Genomic DNA, 6838 nt, shown 5'->3' on the forward strand with positions numbered 1-6838 from the left:
AAAGTTCTCTATTTACTCCTTTCCAGAGACCTTACAAAGGAGAAGACGTGTAAATAGATAGATTTTGAGCCCTAGTAAGTCACAGAAACTGAAAATTTTAGAACAGTTTGTTTCACTTAGGTGAGAGCTGATTACTTTAAATTATCAACATGTGCAAATTCTGCTTAGTATTCATTATCAGATGCTAAGCTGGAGAAGATGAGAAACCCAAGGAGAACGATTGAATTACACGTAATTGTAATATTACGCTTTCATTTTAATTTCGCATGGGCAGTGTTTTATCAGGCTGAGCTTCTAGCCTTTGAAATGATTTACACGAGGAGGGAGCCTGTATATCTGACTTGGGAAACATTAACCAGACCCCATTTTCACTGGCGCAGTAATAACTATTTATTTGCCATCCTAGAGGTGCTGGGAATGAGCCTGCGTGCGACTTTTATGAGATATATTCGCATTTGGTGTTGGAACGACCACATAGCAATGTGTTGGGTTTTTTATTGTAACGCTCTGTGTAAACGTTGGCACCTTATTAAAAATTAAATGTTTGAACTCTATTTTTAAAAATAAAACAAGCACAGAGTCCTCAACAGGCATGTTGTAAATGGAAGAGATACTGATTTCACAGCATGTTTCTACCCAATAGAACCTCCGGAAACCTGATCCTGGGGACTTGGCAGAAATATCCAGCAAAGTTAAAGACCCATCCTTAAGATTGTCACGCAGACTGTGACATCAATTTGGTCAGCTTTAAAATTCCTTACTCTTGGCTGGGTAGGCGACTGGGGCTATCAGTTTCCAAGGATGGGATAGGACCTCTGTCCCCAGGCCATCTGTGTATCTGCCCTGTGTGTGGAAGCTTGGAGTACAGGTTGGGCAGTGGGCTAACATTCATTCATTCTTTCATCCTTTCTTTCAACAGAAATTTTTCTATCTATTACTTTGGGAGCCATAAGGGTTTGAATCATGTCCTTCCCAGCTAGTTTTTTTTTTTTATTTTGGAAACTTTCTATTTTGTGCTATTTAATATGGGTGGTAAGAGGAGTCCCTGCCGATTAGGGGAGGGAACTAGTTAAGGGCACAGCTCAGGGAAAGACATCCTCAGCAGAAGGGATAGCAAGTGCAAATGTCCTGAGGTGGAAATGAGTTTAGCCTGCTGGGGACCCGCCCACCAGGGGTGAATGGCTGTAGTCTCAGGGTGGGAGTGAGGGCGTTTAAAGTTGGTTTTGTTTTCCCTTTGGGGGGAAAGTAGACAGCAAGCAGATGCTTAAGGGTCTTGAAGGGCCAGGTAAAGACCTAGAATTCAGAGGAGTGATGTGATTTGACTTTTGTTGTCTACAAACCATCTGGCTGTTGGACAGCAAGACTGGCAGCCAGGAGTCTGGCTAGGAGGCTATTGCAAATCGGTGAGTGATGGTGGGGGCTTGCCCTAGAAAAGTTCTTGAATTCCAGGTATACAGTGGTACCTCAGTATCTGTGGGGGATTGATTCCAGGACCTCTCACAGATACCAAAATCCATGGGTGCACGAGTTCCTTATATAAAATGGCATAGTATTAGCACATAACCTATGCACACCCTCCCATATACTTTAAACCATCTCTAGATTACTTATAATGCCTAATACAATGTAAATGTTATGTAAATAGTTGCTATACTGTATTGTTACGGAATAATGACAAGAAAAAAAGTCTGTACATGTTCAGTACAGACGCCACCATCCATTTTTTTCATGAATGTTTTTGATCCGAGGTTGGTTGAATCCATGGATGTGGAATTCATGAATACGGAGGGCTGACTATATTTCCAAGGTAGAGCCAACAGATTTGCCAATGGACTGGATATAAAATGGTGCAACCAAGCTGCCATTTACTGAGATGGGATAGACTAGCCAAGGAGCTCCATTTTGGAAATGCTACATGAGAGATGTCTGTTGGACATTCGAATTCAGAGTTCAGGGGAATCATTATGGTATGAGATATAAATCAAGCCATTGGCATTGAATTTAAATGCCAATGGCTTTTAGAGTGGAATTAAAGTGGAATTTAAAGCCATGCCTGGAAATATCCATGGTCTAATGATATCCTAAGAGCAAATAGAACCAACCGACTTCTAACAGAATTTCGATATTAAATCCTCAGGGAGTCACACCAAAGGCCAATAGGACTGCACTTGAATTCCAGCTCCATGGAATCCTGGCTGTGTGACATTGTCATATGGGTTGAACCTCTCTGAGCCAGGGTTTCCCCATCTCTGTAGAGCGAGTTACTGCTCTTGACCCAGCAGCATGGCTGTGAGAATTAAATGAGCTAATCCCTGTAAAGTGCTTGGCATGGAATATAACCATGCAAATGGTACTAGATATCGTCATCTTCCTCATTATGAAGCCTTAAAGTAGCTTTAATTGGAAATTACTTTAATTATTAAATAATTTTGTTAAACACTTAACAAAAGGACATATAACACTTTAGTTTAATTATAAGGCCCCCAAAAGTAAACACAGATTGGATCGGCCAATTGCTTTTCTTTCCAAAAAACAAGACAAATAAACAAAGATTCAGATCTCTTAAGAGATGTCAAAAAACTTCTTGCTGACTCCAAATTAAGGGGAAATTATAGAAAAACAAGTTGGCAGAAAATTCCATTTCTCTGTAGCTTGATACTGGCTCGGAGAGCAGGAAAGCATAAATATGCACGGATACTGAACTATTTATTGATTAGCTTGAAATTGGGAGCAAGAATTCATATAAAGCAAGAATATGTGTAACTTGCTTATTTTCAGACAATGTAAAACCCAATATGTACTACACTTCCAGACAGAAAAAAATCTCTCCAGCATGGTGTTCAGGTAGAAATGTCTGTTAGTAAGACTTATGAATGAACAGCTTTTGTGGGCCTTGGATATTTCCCTTCGACATGATGTAGTTAAAAGCCAGAGGGGGAGAATGAACAAATAGGATTTGTCTGAAAGGTGACAACCCATCAGTTTTAATTCTGGGGGCTTAGCTAGAGCTAACCAGGATGGCCTTGCAGATAAACGTCTGGGTCATGCCTGGGCTTCCTAGGCTTTCATGCCTAGGAAACTTCCATCTCCACACGGGACAGCGAACTCCGGCTGAGCGTGGGGTGCCTGGCGTGCCCGTTGTTACAGCTCTTCCCCAGTTCATTGGCAGTCAATTGGCCAGAAAGAAGCTACCATATGTGAAGGCAGACAGGGAGCATCTATTTCTGGCAGTTCCTCAACATCGCATTTCATTAAAGAAACGTTTTTTTCTTTCCGAACGAACAATAAGCAAAGAGCACCTTGTGGGGATTTCCAAACCCCTTTAGTCAGAGTTTGGCTCACAGAATGAAGAGAGCAATTTATGTTTGATTCCAGCATTTGTTATGGAATGCATATTTCAAAGATTAAACAGCCGTCCTCAATCCAAACAGATTCTGTCAGAGAAATTGAAAACACATCCATAAATTTTCATCCTGCAGCCTCCTAACAGGTTGGGTACAGAGGACGCTTCCTGGTAATAGAACATTGCTTCCTTCTCCCGGGCTCCATGTTCATTTCGCACATTCACACTCAGTCTCTCAGGACTTCTACCTGTTTCCAGCCAATACGAGCCTACGCAGAAATTGGAGCTAGTTGCCTTTTGATGAACAGTTTCCCTTTTTGGATATTTCTCAAACTTTAGCCTGTCCCCCAGAAAGACATTTCTAGGAATGGCTGCGGGGTGGTTTGCATGGTCAGCAAGGAACTTTCTCCGGGGAGTTGCCCAGCAGAGTTGCTCCATGGGGCAGGACTCTGAACTGGTTATCAAAGAGCTGGGGAGAAAGAGCAGGGCTGCCTGCAGCGGACATGCATTTCCCAAAGCGCCAGGCACAGTATTTCTGGAGGATGCTGCTAGGTGCCAGAGAAAAGTGGATTCTGTGGTTACCTAAATTGGTGGCCAGAATCGGAGGGTCTAGGAAGTCTCCTTTTTAGTTTCTTTTCAGAATTTCTAGCTGAGTGACGTGGGAGAACTGACCACTTCAGTGGACTGTAGCCGCATCATCTGTGAAGCAGGGACCTTTCCTTAGGCTTGATAATCAGAGTATGATGGGGGCCGGTGCCAGTCAGCAACGCAGAATCTCAAGTCCCACCAGGTCTGCTGAGTCAGACTCTGTATTTTAACAGCCCCAGGCGATTTGTGTGCAAAGTTTGAGAAGCGCTGCCTTCGGTGACAAAGGTCTGAATCAGATGATCTCCTCGGTTTACTTCCATTTCTAAGATCCAATGTTCTCCAAGATTCTCTCACTTCCAGAGGAAGAGGGAGTGATGGCTGCAGTGATCGGGCCACTGAAGGAGAAACAAGGAGGAGAAAGACTTGGAGTGAGGTCTCTGAGCCCCAAACTCTCCCAGTCACAGCTGGCCTGCTGCAGCATGCTCTAGCTCAGGGATTCTCAACCTCGGCACTGAACCCGACATTTGGGGCCGGACGAGTCTTTGCGGTGGGGTTTGTCCTGTACACTGTAAAGTGTTGAGCAGCACCCCTGCGGCCTCTGCCCACTAGATGCCAGGAGCAACCCCTCCCCCAGTTGTGACAACCAAAAGTGTCTCTAGATGTCGCCAAGTGTGCAAATTCCCCCCCCCCCCCCGTTCTGCTCTAATTGTACAGAAGGGAGCGCTGTGATTTGCAAAGCATGGGGAAAGGGACTACCCTTTGGTGGTGTTCTGGTGGATTTTCATAAAGCTGGGTGAAACCGCTCGTCTGAGGCAAAGACTGACGGACACTTCCACCTGCCTTAGTGAGTCTGCGGTGGCCGGGGAAGAGTTCCCTCAGCCTTTAAGCAGAAGGGGAGGGGTGCACTTGCTTCTTTCTGAGAACCCAGTGGTGAGCCCAGGAAGAGTGCAGTTGTCTTGTGTGGGCTTAAGTCTCACTCCAACTGGTGATTTTGAAGCGAATGACTTCACCCTATGCTGTCTTTGTGATCGCCCTGTCTTCCTCCCTAGTTGCCCCCGCCCCCGGACCATGCACACAAGCGCATTGGTAGAAATCACTCTACGCTTGTTACATCTCATTGGAAAGATTCCCAGCTGCTTTCTTGAGTCGACTTTGAACATTATTGTGTCTTTATTGGAAGCTTAGAGGAGTGGTTGGCAAACTACAGCACATGGCCAAATGCAGCCTGCCACCTGTTTTTGTTGATAAAGTTTGTTGGCACATGGCCAGGCCCACCATTTACTTATTGTCTATGGCTGCTTTTGCACAATGGCAGAGTTAAGTAATTGCAACAGAGGCTTGTGGCCTGCAAAACCCAAAGTATTTGCTATCCAGTCCTTTACAGCAAACGTTAGCTGGCTTCTGGCTTAGAGTAAATTGGGGTCACCAAACCATTGGATAGTCACCAAGAATAATTTAACTTTCTTACACTAGGTGGAAAACATGAAGGAATGCTTTAAAAACAGACGCAAGGAGAGATGTACGTCTCGGTGAAATAAGATGGTTTTGTTAAAATGCTTTTCTCTCCAACTTTCTCCAAGAGCTTAACTTGTGTTGGAAATATCTGTCCTGACTTAGATATTAGCAGAGGTGTTAATGGCCTCTGTCCACGTTTAAATATGTTTTCTTTCAGGGAAAATGACACTTACATTTGAATAGCAGTGTGTCATTTACAAAGGGATTTTAATATTTATGTGTATTTGTCTCAATGGTTCTGTGAGGTAAAAATTATTATACCCATTATTCAAAAGGCAAAGTGAAAGCACAGAAGAATCACCTATGGAGATTTTACAAAATACTGATGCCCTGGAGCCTCGCCCCGAGATTCTGGTAAAGTCAATCTCGGGCGCAGTCTGCCATCAGCGTATAAAAGGTCATCGGGTGATTCTGATTTGGGGTCTGGATTGCAGACCTCTGGGCTCCAGGGACTTGCCCAAGTTGATGTAGCTAGAAGGTGATCTGGTCGGAGGGAGCTCAAACTCAGCTCTTCTTGGTGACTTCAAGTCTAGGAGCATGTTCCTATAACAGGACAACACACCTTAGCTCAAGTTAGTCTCAGTGGAGCTGGTTGGTCTAACCCAGTGATTCTCAAAATGTGGCTCTTGGATTAGGAGCAGCAGGGTCATGGGGCAATCTGTTAGAAATGCACATTCTCTGCCCCACCCTGGAGCTAATGAAATGGAAAGTTGGGGTGGGGAGGGCCCCACCCCTCCTTTATCGAGCCCTCCAGCTGATTTGGAGGTGGCTCCAGTTTGAGAACCACCGGTCTAAGGTCCTAAGAAAGAGGATAGATACGTTTTGATGGAGATAAGGTAGGTGCTAAAACCAGAACACAAACACACACCCCCCTGTGTACACACACATGTGCACACACATGCACACCTGGAACAGGCCCTGCCTCTGGGAAATTAGCCCTGGGTGTGGAGCAGCAGAATGAGGGGGAGTAGTGCTGGGAGAAGTAAGATTCCTTGTGCATCAGGGAGGTATGAAGACACCAGGACAGCACGAAAAGAAAAAGGATCTCCCAAGGTGAGCCTCTGTGAACTTCGTTTTCCCATGGGTGGCCCTGGAGGTGTTAACAAGAATTTGTGCATTCCTTTGCTGTACTGGCAAGTCAGAGGGTGTTTTTTTTTGTTTTGTTTCATTTCATTTTTGTTTTGCAAAGTTTTGGGTTTTTTCTGAATCAAGAACATTGTTGAGATGAACATTCTTGTGTGATTAGATGAGCCCCCTTCTGCTTGGAGCCAAAGTCACATTCTTTGCTTCGATTTCATCCCAGGTGCTCCTTTTTAATTGCATTTCATATTCAACAGTGCAGCCATCCCCTTCCTGGAGAGGGAGGGCCCCCTAATCACTACAGTGCTTTTG

The sequence above is a fragment of the Propithecus coquereli genome, unplaced genomic scaffold, assembly GCF_000956105.1.
Source record: "Propithecus coquereli isolate 6110/MARCELLA unplaced genomic scaffold, Pcoq_1.0 Scaffold52, whole genome shotgun sequence".
Classification (NCBI taxonomy): domain Eukaryota; kingdom Metazoa; phylum Chordata; class Mammalia; order Primates; family Indriidae; genus Propithecus; species Propithecus coquereli.